The following is an 18,819-nucleotide window of genomic DNA, read 5'->3' as shown; positions in this document are numbered from 1 at the left end:
AAAATCATCAGCCAAATTAATTTTGCAGATTGTAAATGTGATAAGATATTATTTGAATTGTAATTTCTAAGAGCCCTATTTGACCAAATTCGTAGCGTACATCTGATTTGAAATGTTGGGTGAAACTCTCCTCTGCAATTTTGCTTGCCAAATAGAATATGCCAGCAGCCCCTAAGAAATGGTGGTAAAGGCCTTGACATCAGGTCAATGGAAGAATATGGCCTGACCTTACTCTACTTCCTGTTAATTCCCCCCTTACCTGCTGAAGACCTTGGTCTCAAAAGCAGTAGCTGCCTTGATCCTTTATGCTCCTTCCCTACCTGGGCAGCAGCAAATTTGAAGATGACCAAAGATAGATAGATCAGAGTGGAAGTGGGACAAGAAATAAAGACTTGCATTTACAAATGGGGTGATTTTACCATTTTTTTCTGAATGCTGGGCGGATTTGAAATTGGGAAAGTTTCAGATCTGTCTTTTGGGTGTGTTTTCAGGCACCCCCCATTCGCACTCTGCCTGCAAAATTTTGAACATGTCTGTTGCTCGTTGCAGAAGCCTATATGTGGAGCTTAACATGCCCAAAAGTCTACAGAAGGAGGTAGTGTGCATGTGCAGGCTATACTTGCGCGTTAGAGGTAGCCGGTGTCTGACAGAAAAGAAAGAGCTGTCAGGCCCCTGCTAGTGCAGCAGCCTGAAGCAGCTCCCCCTCCACAGTTCCCAGGGGTCAGTGGCCCAAGATACAGACCGTGCCGACCTCCACCCAGACAGATTGCAGACTCTCTGCCCTCCCCCCCACCAATCGCTGCAGCGGGCCCCTTCCCTCCCTTAGCCCTCCCCCATTAGTCCCTCCCCATTGGCCCCTCCCCACTGACCCCATCCCCCAGAGGCCCCACGCCCACAAGCCTGAAAATGGGCGCAACATGATGGTAAAATTGCCTTCATTGGGCTTTTCAGAGTCTCAGAATGTCCCAAAACATTTTGCAGCTACTAATGTACTTTTGAAATGTAATCATTGTTGCAATGCAGGAAACAAGGCAGCCAATTTATACACTGCAAGTTCTCACTAACAACAATGAAATGTTGATCAGATAATTTATTTTAGTGAAGCTGATTGAGAAATAAGTATTGGCAAGGACACAGCAGATATCTCCCCTGCGCTTCTTCAGAATAGTGCTGTGGAATCTTATGTGTTTACCTGAGAAGACAGCAAGGACCTCGGTTTTAACATTTCAAATGGAAGACAACTCCTCCAACATGCAACTCTCCTTCAGTACTGTACTGTAGTGCCAAGTTGGATTATTGTGCACAGACCTCCAGAGTGGAATTTGAACCCACACCTTTTGATTCTGAGCCACTGCTGACAAGTCATAGCTGATGTGTGGCAAGCTAAAGGCAACTCATTCATATTTGCAGACAGAACTGAGAACAATCTGTGTTTGGTCTTTCAAAATAGAGGAGTCAACACCATGCGAATGCAGTATACAAGATTGAAAATAGGACAATCTTTTTCATATGTTTGGGGCCGAGGCAATGCTTTCTATTTCAGATTTCCAGCATCTGCAAATTTTTTGCTTTTTCGTTATAGAAGTGATTTTGGTCTCAGATGAAAGGAAAGGTAAGTTTACATTTTCTGTGTGTCTCTTTATCAGAGCTTCAGGGTATAAGTCAAGCCATTAGGCGAGACAGTGATGCAGAGGTAGTGTCACTAGACTAATAATTCAGAGGCCCAGGCTAATGTTCTGGGAACATGGGTTCAAATCCCTCCACCAATGCAGCTGGTGAAATTTAAACTGTTCATTTTTTTAAAAACCTAGAATTAAAAATTAGCGTCAGTTTTAATGGTTACCATGAAACTGCAATTGATTATTGTAAAAAAATTCTGATTCACTGATGTCCTTTAAGGAAGGAATTGTGCCATCATTCCCTGGTGTGGTTTACATGTGACTCCAGACCCACAGTAATGTGGTTGACTTTCAACTGCCTTCTGAAATGGCCTAAACAAGGGCAATTAGAGATAGGCAGCAAATGCTGGGCTTGCCAGTGATGCCCACAATCCATGAAATAATTAGTTTTAAAAATTCTATAAAAGCACCAGGCTCTGGCATTTGGTTAAACTGATATATGCAGCAAATAAAAACACATATTTTTGCACATGTTGTAAACAAAAATTTTGTTTATTATTTTTATTTGGCAAGCTGTAAAAAGTGGTGATGATCCAAAAGAGTTTGGAAGGCAAACCTAATAACTATGGGAATAACTCAACGATGTCCACAACTATGGTTAATGAAGAAAATACTTTCATTTTGTCTGAAAAAGAGAGTGAGCATGATTGAGAACAAGTAAGGGGCCATTTACAAACAACGCATTTAACATAGGGTTGACTTTGATAGAGTGCAGAATTGTCCCTTTCTCTAACTAGTGTTCCCACATTTTTTCTATATCAAGAGTGAAGACCCCCACATTGCTACGATGGTGTTTTCTTCCCTCAGAAGAGCACAGTGTCAATGGAAGAGGAAATGTGAGGCTATTGCCTAATTTCCAGGAACTTTTAAGAATTATATTGTTCAACAGTTGGGAAATCCTTGTTTGCAACTATTAAATCTGAAGAGGCAGCTCAGTCATAAAGATTAACTGCCCAATCCTGCACCTTCCCCACAAAACAGGCTGAGACAGCAGCAAGCATTCCCTAGAGTGCAGGAGGAGGCTATTTAGCCCCTCAAGTCTGCACCAACAATAATCCCATGCAGGCCCTATCCTTGCAACCTCATGTAATCCCCATGACACTAAGGGGCAATCCCACCCAGACCTGTTCCCTGTAACCCCAAGTATTTACACCATTACTCCCCCAACCTACACATCTTGAGACACTAAGGGGCAATTTAGCATGGCCAATCCACCTAACCTGCACAGCTTCGGAGTGTGGAAGAAAACCGGTGCACCCAGAGGAAACCCACACAGACACGGGGAGAACATGCAAACTCCACACAGACAATCACCCGAGGCCAGAATTGAACCTGGGTCCCTGGCACTGTGAGGCAGCAGTGCTAACCACTGTGTCATCATGCTGCCCTAATCAGACATTGGAGGTATTTTTGATGCTCTGCTGACTAACTTCAATCAACAGCAAAATAATACCTCACTCTTGTAAGGCAAGTTGGGATCTTTGCCAGACGTGATGATTCTCTCAGCAGTCTACACTAATTTGCCACCTGTCATCTTCCTCTACTTAGCTCAGAGATTAATATACATTGATATTAATTGTGTAACTGTGACATCCAGCTCTGTGTGACTCTTGGGTTACCATTACCTCTATGGTTAACGTGTTGTTCTCAATGTCTGACTCTATAGGAACCTTCTCTCAAGTTTCAACTTCAGGTAATATGGCAGATTTACAATGAGAGGGCAGAAATGATCAGATATTATCATCGACAATAATTCTGCCATAAATTTCTCTCAGTTGAAAATAATGGAGGTCTGCTTCACATGTATCTCAATTAGTGCATGAAAGTGATGCAGAATCACTCGTCCGCTTACTTTCCTTGTGTCAACCCCTTAATAATTAGTTTATTTGGTGAGCTAGTGCATTACGCCCATGATTAATTAGCTGAGCAAAATTCAACATTGCAGTAATTACACCAAAAATTGTGTTTGTGCCAAAATAACTGCTCCACTGTGACTGCTAAACAGACAGTCGCATTAATGTTGAATGACTACACTCCATATTCTCATTTTTAGCCTAACATGATTCATAGGTATACATGTAACTGAATTGCTAACATCAATATAGGTTAATTTTAAAACTTGATTTTGTTGATGCAACCTTAAATATATCTTTAGATTTTTAATGGCTCAGTTGACCATGCTTGAAGGAACATCTAATAAATATATATTTTCTAGATTTTCCTGAAAAATGACAATGTTTAAATAAAACTCAACATTATTAATGTGGCCAGCAACTTGCATTGAGGAAGAGATACCCTGTAAACTGCAAATCATCACAAGCTGTTGGTTAATCTACGCCGCTCCACCGATGTCGTTCATACAAATTACGTAACACCGTTAACATCCCTGCAACTTTCATGAAGGTCGTCAATTGTCCATTAAATTTGCCACAGCAAGTTAAGTTTAACAACATTGTCAGTAACTACCAATCCACTTCTCTTGTCCAGAAAATGAACAATTCTAAGTGTGAAATCTCATTGCTTCAGGTTGAGGCTTATTTGAAATTTCTTCTAAAAAATATTACTTTTCCTTTCCATCTCTTTTCTCTCTTTTTCTTCCAATCCAAATTTTTAGTCTCTCTTCTGATATTTGATTTAGCATTGAAGTCACCTTCTTTAATTTACCCCCCTTTTCAGTCCCTGCACCGTTTGGTGGGAACTTAACCTGGCAAGGTGGATTATAGGTTAAAACAACTGAAGTTGCTGAGTGTCAGGAAGCCACCAGGAATCCACTGGTTTCTACCTTTAACCTGAGTGTGATCTATATAATCACACGGCTGCGAGGGGACCTTATTGAAACATATAAGATGATCAGAGGTTTGGATAGGGTGGACAGTGATAGCCTTTTTCCTCAGATGGAGAAAGCTAGCACGAGGGGGCATAGCTTTAAATTAAGGGGGGGTAGTTATAGGACGGATGTCAGGGGTAGGTTCTTTACCCAGAGGGTGGTGAGGGATTGGAATGCCCTGTCTGCTGCAGTTGTGGATGCGCCTAGTTTGGGGGCGTTTAAGAGATCCGTGGATAGGTTTATGGATGGAAAGGGTTTGGTTTAGGTTAGAGGGTCATTGTTTTTTAACTGGTCGGCGCAACATCGTGGGCCGAGGGGCCTGTTCTGCGCTGTAATGTTCTATGTTCTATGTTCTATAATGTGGGAAACCTCCAGTGAGATAGGCCGTCTACTATTTAAATATGTAATCTGCTCATTAGTTGCTTCTTTAACCTTGAATTCTAAATTCAATTATGCGGATGATATCCTGGAGTTCTTCAGGATAACTACATGAATGCAGAGTAGATTTTGATGCAGCTGACAGGCAAGAAATGCTTCAAATACTGAGATCTGATATCTGCTTCCTTGCCTAAGTGATGGGCTGTTTCTCACAGTACTCATTCTGAGTTTGAGTCCAGAGGTGATTTCTAAGACTTTGAAGGTTATTTCAATGACCTTACAGTTTTATGCCTTTGACACATATTTCACATCTGTCAACTTTCAGATCAGCATGGGAGCCACTAGTGCAGCTCTATATTGGAGGAGAACAAGATTAACATCACCAACTGGAGTGGTAAGAACCTCCTGCTCAACCACTTTCTGCACCACAGGACAGAGGGGCTGATCATAGAATCTCAGTTCACAGGAGGTGATGTCACCAACACAGAGCATACAGGCAAAGAATAGACTTCCTAGACACGACTGAGCATCAGTGTCTCAGGAAGCTCAGAGTTTCATGTTAGGTGACCACTGATCCTCCTGCAAGAACATGTATGATGGAAAAGTGATCCACCAGAAGGTGTGGTCACTCTCCACTTCATGCAGGGTAGCTTTCAGTTTCATATCAATGACCAAAATGTGAAGTTGCTTTTGGGTCTTCAACACAGCATCACACTGGGGTGTATGTCTGGACCAAGGTGGATTAACACTCTACAGAACTAAGCTCCAGAAATGACAGAATATAAAGATCTATTCAACAATGACACCATTAGCAAGCTACCTGTAACATATCATATGAGTCTAGATGACTCAATTCCAGTCACAGTCTGTGCTTCGAGAAAGGTCCCCCTAATGATGAAGCAAAAAAAAATCAAGGAGCTGGACTGTACAAGGGGTGTCATGGCCCCCTTAGATGAGGCCATGGATTGGGTACCAGCAATGGTGACTGCAGTAAAAAACGATGGCGTGTTCAGGGTCTGTATTGACCCAGTTCAACAGTGATAAGGCACTGCTCAGACCACATCACCTTAGGTAGATAGTGGAACAGGTAATCACCAATGTGCCTTCAGCATCTTGGATGTGAAGTGGAGGTCCTGGCAAATCTTAATGGATGAAGCTTTGAAACTCACCACATTCATATCTTCCGTAGGCAGATATTGATTCTTCTGTACGCTCTATGGAATCTACACTAGCAGTGAGGCCTGTCAATGGTATATGGAGCAGCTCTTTGCAGGACATCCCTGCAAAATCACTGTAAATGACATCCTGGTCTACGGTTGTATTATGCAAGAATATAATGTGTGTCTTTGCATAGTCCTCAACAAAATCAGACCATACAGTTAAAGCTCAACAATGTTAAATGCAGATTCAAGGTCATTGAGCAAGAATTTCCCCGGACCTGGGAAATATGTGTGTCACTTACCCACAGCTGATGGCATGAAGCCAGATCCAGACAAAGTAAAATGTAGGTAAAATGTTAGAATCCGTCATCAAGGAGGAAATAGCGAGGCATTTTGAGGGGAACTGCTTGGTAGAGCAGACGCAGCACGGTTTCGTTAAAGGGAAGCCGTGTCTGACAAATTTACTGGAGTTCTATGAGGATGTGTCTAGGGCGGTGGATAGAGGAGAGCCGGTGGATGTGGTCTTTCTTGATTTTCAGAAGGCGTTTGACAAGGTACCTCACAAGAGGTTATTGCAGAAGGTCAGGGGGCATGGAGTTGGGGGTAGGGTGTTATCGTGGATAGAGGACTGGTTGTCAAATAGGAGGCAGAGAGTGGGGGTCAATGGGTGCTATTCGGATTGGCGGATGGTGACTAGTGGAGTGCCCCAGGGGTCGGTGCTGGGGCCTCAGCTATTTACAATTTATATAGATGATCTGGAGGAGGGAACCGAGTGCAGGGTGTCGAAATTTGCTGATGACACCAAAATTGGTGGAAAGGCAAATTGTGCGGAGGGTGGTGAGAGTCTACAGAAGGATCTAGATAGGCTGGGCGAATGGGCCAGGAAATGGCAGATGGAATTTAATGTTGGCAAGTGCGAGGTGGTCCACTTTGGTAGGAATAATGGTAGGAAGGATTATTACTTACGTGGAGAAAAACTGCAGCAGGCGACGGTGCAGAGGGACCTCGAGGTCCTTGTGCATGAGTCGCAAAAACCCAGCTTGCAGGTGCAGCAGGTGGTCAGGAAGGCGAATGGGATGCTGGCCTTCATCGCGAGGGGGATTGAATATAAAAGTAGGGAGGTCTTGCTGCGGCTGTATAGGGCATTGGTGAGGCCGCAGCTGGAGTACTGTGTGCAGTTTTGGGCGCCGTACTTACGCAAGGATATTTTGGCCTTGGAGGGAGTGCAGAGGAGGTTTACTAGGCTGATGCCTGAGTTGAGGGGGTTGATCTATGAGGAGAGGCTGAATAAATTAGGCTTGTACTCGTTAGAGTTTAGAAGAATGAGGGGAGATCTCATTGAGACGTATAAGATGATGAATGGGATGGATAGGATAGAGGTGGAGAGACTCTTCCCGCTCAGAAAGGATAGTAGGACTAGGGGGCACAGCCTCAAGATAAAGGGGGGGCAGTTTAGAACGGAGTTGAGGAGGAACTTCTTCACGCAAAGAGTGGTGAATCTCTGGAATTCTCTGCCCGTTGAAGTGGTGGAGGCTACCTCGCTAAATATTTTTAAGACGTGGGTTGATGGGTTTTTGATAAGAGAGGGGATTAAGGGTTATGGGGAGAGGGCCGGAATGTGGAACTGAGCCACGACAGATCAGCCATGATCTTATTGAATGGCGGGGCAGGCTCGAAGGGCTAGTTGGCCTACTCCTGCTCCTATTTCTTATGTTCTTATGTTCTAAGTAATGGCAATATGATAGATGGCCGTTCCCGGAGGAAAGAACACCCTGCAGCATCTCCTTGGTATGAGAAATTATCTTCCAAGCTCATTCCTTGTTGCAATGAGGTCACCAGAACTCTGTCATCTCCTCCACCAAGATGTCGAATGGTGTTGGCCCTTTGCATCAAGGGCCCTGACTGATACTGAGATTTGTTATACCCAAATCAAGTAGAAACTTCCTGACATCCTCTTTGCTTGTCAGACATTTCCTGACATCACAAATGGTTGTCCGGTAAGTGTTGAAACCAATCGTTAGTCATTCATTATCAATCTTAAGATGTTTTGGAAGCTACTGCAGCTTCAATATCCTGAAAACTCCTGTAACTCCAAGATCCAGGTCCTGGAAACTCCTGTAGCTCCCAGATCCAGGTCTTGGAAACTCTTGCAGTGAGAAGATTCAGGTCTAGGAAATTCTTGCCGGAAGAAGATCCAGGTGGTTGATGTTTCATCCACCCACTGCTGTATAGGTCCATGGAGACTAGCAGCCTCTGTCTTCCAATCTCCACAAGCCACCCCGGGCTTTCTTTCAGGTGAATACTGATGTATCCATGCCACATTGATCCAAACATGTTCTGAATCGGTGTGATATTCCATTAGTGCCTTGGATAATTGGCCAGTGGGGGACAATTCCAGTCAAGCCTTCATTTATATGTCATTAACAGCTGCAAAATGGCTTCATGCTGGCCATTGGTGAAAATAATGACTTGTTATGAAGTGTGGGATCATACGTTCCTGCGATCATTTTATATCCACCAGAAACTAATCTTTCACAGCCCATCGTACTGTCTCCTCCCTCTCTCCCCCATCGAGCATTAAAACCACTGCTGTTGGGACTGGAAAATTCCCCTCTTTATGTCTACTTCCACAAAAAACCTTCCTGAAATATTGGGGAGCCAAGGGACAGTGTAGTGAGATTCGGAATCTGAAAGTGATTAATGTTGGTAAAAGAATAATACAGTAGAATTTAGTGGGACTAAAAGTTGATAAATGCTCTGGACCTGATGACCTACATTCCAGAGTGTGGAAAGAGGTCGCTATAGAGATAGCAGCTAAATTGGTGGTCAGCTTTCAAATTTCTATAGATTCAAGAACAATAGTTGCAGATCGGAAGGTGGTAAACCCTTCACTGCTTAAGAAAGGAGGGAGGGGAAACTAGGGGCCCTATTTTACCACTTTGATTCTAAGTGCTGAATCTGGGCGTAGATCCGATTTGTAAACCCCGTTCTCAGGCGCCCCCACACGCACTCAGCCTGAAAAGAAAGTCGCAAATCTGAATAGTGCTGTGGGTGGGGCTTATTGTGCTCAATAGAATGCTGCTGCTCCAGTCAGAGCCTTCAACTGTGCATGTGCAGTCAAAAAAGCTTTTGAAGAACGCTCCCCTGCCACATCGCTTCCAGGTCGCAAAAAGCGGGAACGATGACCAACAGACATTGCCTCACCCCGATAACATAACTGTCCCTCTTATCCACCCACCTGTGCCCCTGCTACCCAGACTGATCATGACCCCCTGTCCCCTTTAGCCTCACTGATTGCCTGCAGAGTGGCAGCAGTCTCCTCTGCCCCGCCTCCCCCTCCCCCCCACCAGAGAACAATCTGGCCTCCCTCCTTCTCTCCACCACCCCCCCCCCATCCTGTCCCTCGCGAGAGATACATTTAACCTGCCTCCTCCTCTCCCACCAGAGATACATCTGGTCCGCCTCCTTCCTCCTTCCCCACCAGAGAACCATCTAACCCACCTCCCTCCATCAGATCTGAGTTAGAGAGCCACTGGAAGCACTGAACTTACCTCTTCGGAAGCTGGGGCACCCAAAACAGTCTTTTGCCGAGCATATCTATTTTGTGCCGCATCTGGACAGGCGAACACGATGGTAAAGAGGGAAATGCAGTTAAGTTTGGGCATGGACCCCATTAAGTCAATTTAAACGCATGCAAATACATTTGAATTGATGTCACGCATGGTCGCGGGCATGGATCGCGCTATTGATCTCATGCCTGACTTTACCAAGTTTTTGTGCCCAAAAACGGGTGCAATGCAATGGTAAAATTGGACCCCTAGGGAACTACAGATCTGTTAGCCTGCCATCAGTCATAGGAAAACTGTTAGGATTTATTATAAAGGACGTGATAACTGAGTACTTAGAAAATAAGGTACGATTGGCCCACACAAGAGGTTCGCAAACAAAATGCGAATAAATAAAATACTGCAAAGCTGGAATTTGAAACAAAATATCACGAATGCTGGAATTTGAATCTGAAGAAGTGTACGGACACGAATCATTGGCTCTGTTTTCTCCCCGTACAGTTGCTGCCAGACCTGTTGAGTTTTTCCAGCATTCTCTGTTTTGTTAGAGTATATAAGACTGGGGGTAATATACTGCCATAGATTGAGGATAGAAAACAGAGAGCAGGGATAAAGGAATCATTCTCAAATTTGAGAAAAATATTCAAAATCGTGAGAGGTCTGGACAGAATAGATAGAGAAAAGTAGTTCCAACTCTTGGAAGCATCGAGAATAAGAGGGCACAGATTTAATGTAATTGGCAAAGGATTCAATGGTAACATGAGGAAAAGATTTTTCAAGGAGTGAGTGGCTAGGAACTGGAACGTACTGCCTGAGAGTGTGGTGGATGCGGGTTAAATCATTCAAAAGGGAAATTAGATAATTATGCACCAGGTCAACTGCTCATCTGGAGAGCTGGGGAAGATATGATGGGCTGAATGGCCTCCTTCTTTGCTGTAACAATTCTGTGTTTTTTTTACTACAACTATTATTACTCCTTTTGCCTTTTGCATCATGCCATCTTTGTAATTTAATCTGTCTGGCCCTCAACTGTGTCCCACTCCTTACCTTTTGTCCTCCCTCCTCTACCCCTCCGCCATCACTGATAGTCTATAACCCATCACATTCCTACTCTCAATCAGTTCAAATTGAAACATTAACTCTGTTTCTTTCTGCTCAGATGCTGCCAGACCTGCTGAATATTTCCAGTGCTTTCTGTTTTTATCCAAGTGAAGTTGTATTTTATGTTGATTACTAGTAAACAATTGAGGTAGATAAAGTTGATCAGTATTCTAACTAATGAAAGGGGGTCTCTGATACTTTTGAGGAATGAAGTGAACTGTTTGCTGCTGCTAGTTCTGGCTACAAAATACTGTTTTTGGTCTGAAGTAGCATCTCATGTTATTTGGCACATGTTTTCTTGTATGACATAATGTTACAAGCTTTCTTCCTCTCAATATTGTGCAATATTGTTGACAGTATTACTTCCAAATATTCAGGTTTTTGTCTGAAGCAATACTATGGTGATTTCTTCCTAACATCTGGCAGTGATACTAAATAAGAATACCCTGTTTCAGGTACTACAGTATTTATGGAAACACAGCCAAGGACCACTGTTAATAAGAGACCATTTCTTCTGTGGTGTGCTTAAATATCATTGTGGCTAGTTGAGATTACATCTGTGTAACTGACAAGACAATCGATTTGGAAAAATGGATAGCGTGACACTAGAAAGCATATTTAACAACAATGCTGGGGCATTTACACAGCTTTGATGTGATTTGAAGCTGTAGACTCCTGTTTTCTGATGGACATACATTGCACATTATGTTGTCTGCTGGTGTTTTGTTCTGACAGTATGATAGGAAATATTGTGAGTAGAGCATTATCTCATAATGAATGCTGTTAGAAGTATGTGAAATCCCTGGGGTAGCCAGATTTGAAAGGACCATCAGTTTTCTGTGAAAGATGTTTCCAGGGAAATCATCAAATCTTTGTAATGAAGGAAGAAATATAAAATTAAATGTTCTCTTTAAAAGTCACTGACAGTTACTGGATTTTATTCTTTGAGCTTAATTGGTCTTTTCTGTGTCCACTGAGGATTTCAGGTAAGTGAGAAGCACTAATGATGCTGTTACACTTAATGATAAACTGATTCCCCCAAAAAGAATGCCACATGAAGGGGTGTGCTGGTAAAAATTGCAATGGAATCATTCATGTGATCAATCTGCCTCTGGTTACATTACTCACCTTGCAGCAATGTGTAGCAATTCCTAACTCTGGCTGGTATCCCACCTCTAATCCCAGAGTATTGAGGCCAATCTTGATTCCAAAATTCACATCCTTACTTTCTGATCCCTCCATGCCTTACCTCTCATTTTCTTTGTCATCTCGTCCAATCCCATAAACCTCTGAGATATCTGCATTCCACTAGTCGTAGCCCCTTGCAAATCCGGGATTTTAAATTGCTTCACGATTCAAATGTCTAGGCCCTAAGTTCTGGAATTCCATCCCTACATCCTTCCACCTGTCCACATTGCTTTATTCCTTCACAACACTCCTTAAAACCTATCTTTTTGATCCATAGTTTGGTCATTTGTGGAGCAATGTGGAGAGATGTAAGGAGGGAATTCTAGAGCTTAGGGCCTAGACATCTGAATGGGTGAAGCAATTTAAAATCCAGGATGCGCAAGAGGCTACAATTAGAGGTTATAGATATCTCAGCGGTTTGTGGGGCTGGAAGAGATGACAAAGATATTGAGGGATGAGCTCATAGAGAGAACTGAAAATAAGGATGAGAGGTTCTAAAATCAAGATATTGCTTGACCAGGAGCCAATGTGGTTCAGTGACGTAGGTTAACTGCCACCATTAAATGTCTAATGAGTTATCTTATATGAATTTATAATACCCAGATGCAAAATAAAATGTTTATAATCCAATTGAGTTAAATAAACTTAATCAGCATAACTAATGATTGTAGATTTTGATTATACATTTGGAAAATAAAGTGAACAGTTTGATTCTGTTTTTAATTGCCTAATTGATCCAAGATGGTGCTGTACGTGGCAACTTCTTGCAAGCTGTGCCCAACATACCGTCTAATTCTATCTTTTACTCTCATTCTACGCTTCTAAAACTTTATCCTAACTCTTCAAACTCTATCTTTCTCTATACCCTAGCTATGATTGTAACACTACATTCTGCACTCTCTCTTTCCTACTCTATATACGGTATGCTTTGTATACCACACAGGAAACAATACTTTTCATTGTATATTAATACATGTGACAATAATGAGTCAAATCAAATCAAATGATGCAGCAACTCTGCATTTAAAGCTGAGATTTTTAACAGGTGCTGAGGCTGGAATCTTCCAACTCCCCCGTGACAAGTTTACCCATGATGTGGGTATGCCGGCGTTGGACTGGCGTAAACACCGTAAAAAGTCTGACAACACCAGGCTTTAGTCCAACCGATTTATTTGATAGTAAACGCACAAGCTTTCGGGGTTAGTCCCTTCGTCAGGTGAATGGAGAGTTCTGGCCTCAGACAGAGCATATAAAGCACAGACTGTTTAGAGATTACTGATTAGAATGCGAATCCTTACACCTAACCTGCTGTTCAAGACCTGAAGTGGCTGACAATGTGAGTGGAAGGAGCACTGATCACAGGTTACAGAGATGTGTATTGTCTCCAGACAGTACAGTAAGTGAGGTTTTGCAAACCCAGGCAAGTCACGGGGGTTACAGATAGTGCGACATGAACCCAAGATCCCTGTTGAGACCGTCCTCATGTGTGCGGAACTTGGCTATCAGTCTCTGTTCAGCGACTCTGCGCTGTCGTGTGTCGTGAGGTGCAGCAGGTGGTCAGGAAGGCGAATGGGATGCTGGCCTTCATAGCGAGGTGGATTGAATATAAAAGTAGGGAGGTCTTGCTGCAGCTGTATAGGGCATTGGTGAGGCCGCAGCTGGAGTACTGTGTGCAGTTTTGGGCGCCGCACCTGCGCAAGGATATTTTGGCCCTGGAGGAAGTGCAGAGGAGGTTTACTAGGCTGATACCGGAGTTGAGGGGATTGAGCTATGAGGAGAGGCTGAATAAACTAGGCTTGTACTCGTTAGAGTTTAGAAGAATGAGGGGAGATCTCATTGAGACGTATAAGATGATGAATGGGATGGATAGGATAGAGGTGGAGAGACTCTTCCCGCTCAAAAAAGACAGTAGGACTAGGGGGCACAGCCTCAAGATAAAGGGGAGGCGGTTTAGAACGGAGTTGAGGAGGAACTTCTTCACTCAAAGGGTGGTGAATCTCTGGAATTCTCTGCCCGTTGAAGTGGTGGAGGCTGCCTCGCTAAATATTTTTAAGAAGCGGGTTGATGGGTTTTTGATAAGAGAAGGGATTAAGGGTTATGGGGAGAGGGCGGGAAAGTGGAACTGAGCCACGACAGATCAGCCATGATCTTATTGAATGGCGGGGCAGGCTCGAAGGGCTAGATGGCCTACTCCTGCTCCTATTTCTTATGTTCTTATGTTCTTATGTGAAGGCCGCCTTGGAGAATGCTTACCCGAAGGTCAGAGGCTGAATGCCCGTGACCACTGAAGTGTTCGCCAACAGGAAGGGAACAGTCTTGCCTGGTGATTGTCGAGCGATGTTCATTCATCCGTTGTCGTAGCGTCTGCATGGTCTCCCCAATGTACCATGCTTCGGGACATCCTTTCTTGCAACGTATCAGGTAGACAATGTTGGCCGAGTTGCAAGAGTATTTACCACGTACCTGGTGGATGACAGACACCTCCAGACCCTGAAAGATGCCCTCATAAGAACAGGATATGGTGCTCGACTCATAGATTGGCAGTTCCGATGCGCCACAGCGAAAAACCGCACCGATCTCCTCAGAAGGCAAACACGGGACACAGTGGACAGAGTACCCTTCGTCGTCCAGTACTTCCCCGGAGCGGAGAAGCTACGACATCTTCTCCGGAGTCTTCAACATATCATTGATGAAGACGAACATCTCGCCAGGGCTATCCCCACACCCCCACTTCTTGCCTTCAGACAACCACACAACCTCAAACAGACCATTGTTCGCAGCAAACTACCCAGCCTTCAGGAGAACAGTGACCACAATACCACACAACCCTGCCACAGCAACCTCTGCAAGACATGCCGGATCATCGACATGGATACCATCATCACACGTGAGAATTCCATCCACCAGGTACATGGTAAACACTCTTGCAACTCGGCCAACATTGTCTACCTGATACGTTGCAAGAAAGGATGTCCCGAAGCATGGTACATTGGGGAGACCATGCAGACGCTACGACAACGGATGAATGAACATCGCTCGACAATCACCAGGCAAGACTGTTCCCTTCCTGTTGGCGAACACTTCAGTGGTCACGGGCATTCAGCCTCTGACCTTCGGGTAAGCATTCTCCAAGGCGGCCTTCACGACACACGACAGCGCAGAGTCGCTGAACAGAGACTGATAGCCAAGTTCCGCACACATGAGGACGGTCTCAACAGGGATCTTGGGTTCATGTCGCACTATCTGTAACCCCCGTGACTTGCCTGGGTTTGCAAAACCTCACTTACTGTACTGTCTGGAGACAATACACATCTCTGTAACCTGTGATCAGTGCTCCTTCCACTCACATTGTCAGCCACTTCAGGTCTTGAACAGCAGGTTAGGTGTAAGGATTCGCATTCTAATCAGTAATCTCTAAACAGTCTGTGCTTTATATGCTCTGTCTGAGGCCAGAACTCTCCATTCACCTGACGAAGGGACTAACCCCGAAAGCTTGTGCGTTTACTATCAAATAAATCGGTTGGACTAAAACCTGGTGTTACAAGTTTACCCATGGCAGAGGTGGTTTATCACTGGCCATCGGCCTGCTGAAGTCAATGGTAATTTGCGTGGCTTGCTTGTCCTGCCACCAGGGAACCCACAGCAGGGGCCAACTTCGACTGGACCAGACGATCCAGCTGGTTGGAAGGGCCAAAAGATCCCACCTTGAGGAGATAAACTGTACACCTGGGCTGAATCTGACTCTGTAACAAACTGGAGTGAGATGACTTCCTCTAAGGTATAGACTCCACACACTTTGCTCTGGTCTCAGATGAGGCCCTGATTGAGATTTACTATATAACTTTAGTGTTGGTGCAAAGTAAAACGGCTTCAACAACTCGATGCCAGTTGTAAGGAAGGTATCAATCAAGATTTTTGCTTCCTTGCCAATAAAATTGTATTTACAAATAAATGCCACATTAACTGTACAGAACATTAATAGTTAACAAAATGTGGAAAAAGTTCAAGGTCAAACTGAGTATTCCATGGTCTATTCAGACACATCTTATCTTACACTCACATGCCTAATTTTTCTCTGCAAAGAATAGCTCTTGCGTTGAATAGGAGCCTAAGTCCGGCCCAGTGCCATCCCTCATTCAAGTTCCTTTATGCTCCTCTTTTTAAAGAAGCTGTCAAGTTCCTTTCTGCAGTTGGCAGGAAAGGCCAAATCTACAGTATTAGAAAAGGGACAAAAAAGGAAACTTTTTGTTGTGTTGCTATTGTACTAAGTGAGTGAAAGAGAATTTTAGAATCATGTAATTTACTCTGGAGGCATTTACTGTACATAGCTTTAGTAATGGTAATTTCTCCCATTGTAAGACTGAAAAGATAACCATCAATCAGTTGTCAATTGGTCAATTGCTGAACTGATGAAAAGAAGCTGGTAGGAACAATCACTTCTATGGCTACCTAGAGCATTCAATGGTCTGAAGGAAAACTGGGAACTGGATCTTTATTTTAAAAAAGGAACATGGAATTCAGAAATGAATAAAGGGGATAGGGAAGAAATGGGAAAAGAAAATGACTCATAAACATAACCTAAGTTATTTTACACTGTTACAAAAATCAGTGCTTTATTGCCACAGAGGTGTAATTAGCTTTATGGAGTTACATGTTCATACTGATTTTTTTAGGCTAAGTGTGATGAGCAATATTTTCCAGCTTTACACTTTTAAATTTGAGCAAACATTATTTTGCTTGAAAAAATAAAGGGAATTGGGAAAAAGTATCAAATTGAAATAAAGTCTTATTGTTGGGAATGAGGAGTAGGTTAGTCAGGATATCTGAGGAGAAAAGACTGGTTAATCTTCTGGTTATACCCCTACATTCAACATTCACAGTATTTTTTCCATTTAAATGTTTCAAACTGTGTGTTATTAAAGGTTGCCCAATCAGATGCTTTCTTCAAAACTGCATTTCAAAGAGTAACATTTTCTGCTCAATAAAAGCAGAGTACAGATTGTAATACTGAAGTTACATATTTCCTTATTTCTGGGGCCTCTGTCATTAAAATTTCAGTTTTTTAAATATCACAATATTTTAATCAAGAAGAAATTCCCTTGTCTATGGATCGATCATCTTATTCCATTGATTTTTTTTCATTTAAGCAGACTGATATTGATTTTGGTTTATGCTTCCCTTAATCATTTGGATTGGTTAAGAAAAAAGGATTACTGAACAGTGGATGAATGAGATATGATCTACTTATAATCCAGCCCATGGTTTCCTAGCTACCATATTGTCTATTCTGTTCCGCTATGTGAAAAATGTTGAATATCAACAATGGGTTTCAGTGCTGTATTGTTGAGTTTTGTATGAACTAATCTTGCTTCACTAAAAAAGACCTACAGCTTTGGAAAAAGTCTATAGCCAGTGCATTCCTAACTCCCCCTGCATTAGAGCTGGCTGTGGCTGTGGGAAGACATTTTACTCTCTTACTCTCTTCTGTTTCAAATCTTTTTTTTTATTTTGTTAATATTAGGTATTGTGTTTTACCTATGTAGTGTTACACCTGTTAGAGTTGTGTGTCTGGGAAAACCTCTGGATTTATCTGCGGATTTAGGCCTCATACAGATGTCTGTATTTTGTGTGAAGGTAAGCCCTACAAACTGCTTTGCAGACTCCAGCTGAAGCTGCCAATTTCTAAAACTCTTATCGGCATATGTAGTCAAATTCATAATTTCACCAATGTTCTATGTTACCAGGAAGTAACTGAGAATTTCAATTTCAAAAGCCAAAGAACACAGGAACAAAACATGTATATAGGTCCAACCAATGTCAGTGATCACCTTGCACAATTCCTATGTTTTGACTTTGCAGAACAGTTAATAGACCTTGACTTGAATGGAAAGCTAAGATAACAGTCATTTTTACCAAACAGATTTTTGTCTGCAAAGTTCCATTTTTCAGCTGAACTATTTTCTTATGTCTGATTGTTGCAAAGCAATGAATGTTTCTGGTAGTATAGATATGGTTTTCCTGACCATGGGCTGCTTCTGGGGGAGGGGAATTATGCTTACAGTGGCAATAAATGGGTGGAGAACTTTATAAGTGACCATAGGTACAGTTTTCTGAAGGATGCTTTTTGTATCGATGGTGAAATTAAAAGAGATTGTAATTGAAAGATGAAGAATTTTATTTTGTTCCTTATTTTGTAATGGTCATGTCCAATGTTGCAAAATGATCTCATTAAATTGCTGCGATAAATTTACCACAAAATCAAAACTAGACTTATATATTGAAAGGCTAATTCTGCGTGAAGCAGTATCGAACCCTGTAGACCACTTGTATATCCTGTGTCAAAACCAAAATTTTATTGATTCAAGTTGCATAAATGCCAAGTCCAATAGATTCTGTATGAAATAAGGATTTTTATTATAAGGCGTGACTCTAGACAGTAATTCATTTTGTTTGTAAGCAAATTGGAATATTTTAAGGATAGCTGTTCGGTACCTGAAATTGGAACCTAGTGAAACTTAATGGAAACTTACATAATCAGACTGAAAATTTTATTTTCTGTGAGATGGCAAAATTTGTGTATATCTAACATTATTGTTTATATATAATGCCAAACATAATTATAAAAATTCTATTTAGTTACTTTGTCATTTGGCAAGATAGATTTAAGCTGTCATGACCCTCATTACAACTTGAAATATTACACTTTAAACTCTGCATGATATTCATACCATTATTTTGGCTAGATTTCCATCTGTAAAGCAAATGTGAAGAAATCATAGCAAATATATTGAGTTTTTGAATAATTATCAAGTTGAAGTAATTTGTAATCAATGGGGTATGACATAGCTTTTTCATTCTAGTTGTACACTTGCAACAGCTGATTTTCTTTTGAACTTATTATTCGGGTATTGAAAAATACA

Source organism: Carcharhinus amblyrhynchos, chromosome 3, assembly GCF_965287045.1.
Source record: "Carcharhinus amblyrhynchos chromosome 3, sCarAmb.v2.hapA, whole genome shotgun sequence".
Classification (NCBI taxonomy): Eukaryota; Metazoa; Chordata; class Chondrichthyes; order Carcharhiniformes; family Carcharhinidae; genus Carcharhinus; species Carcharhinus amblyrhynchos.
This window is presented reverse-complemented; position numbering follows the sequence as displayed.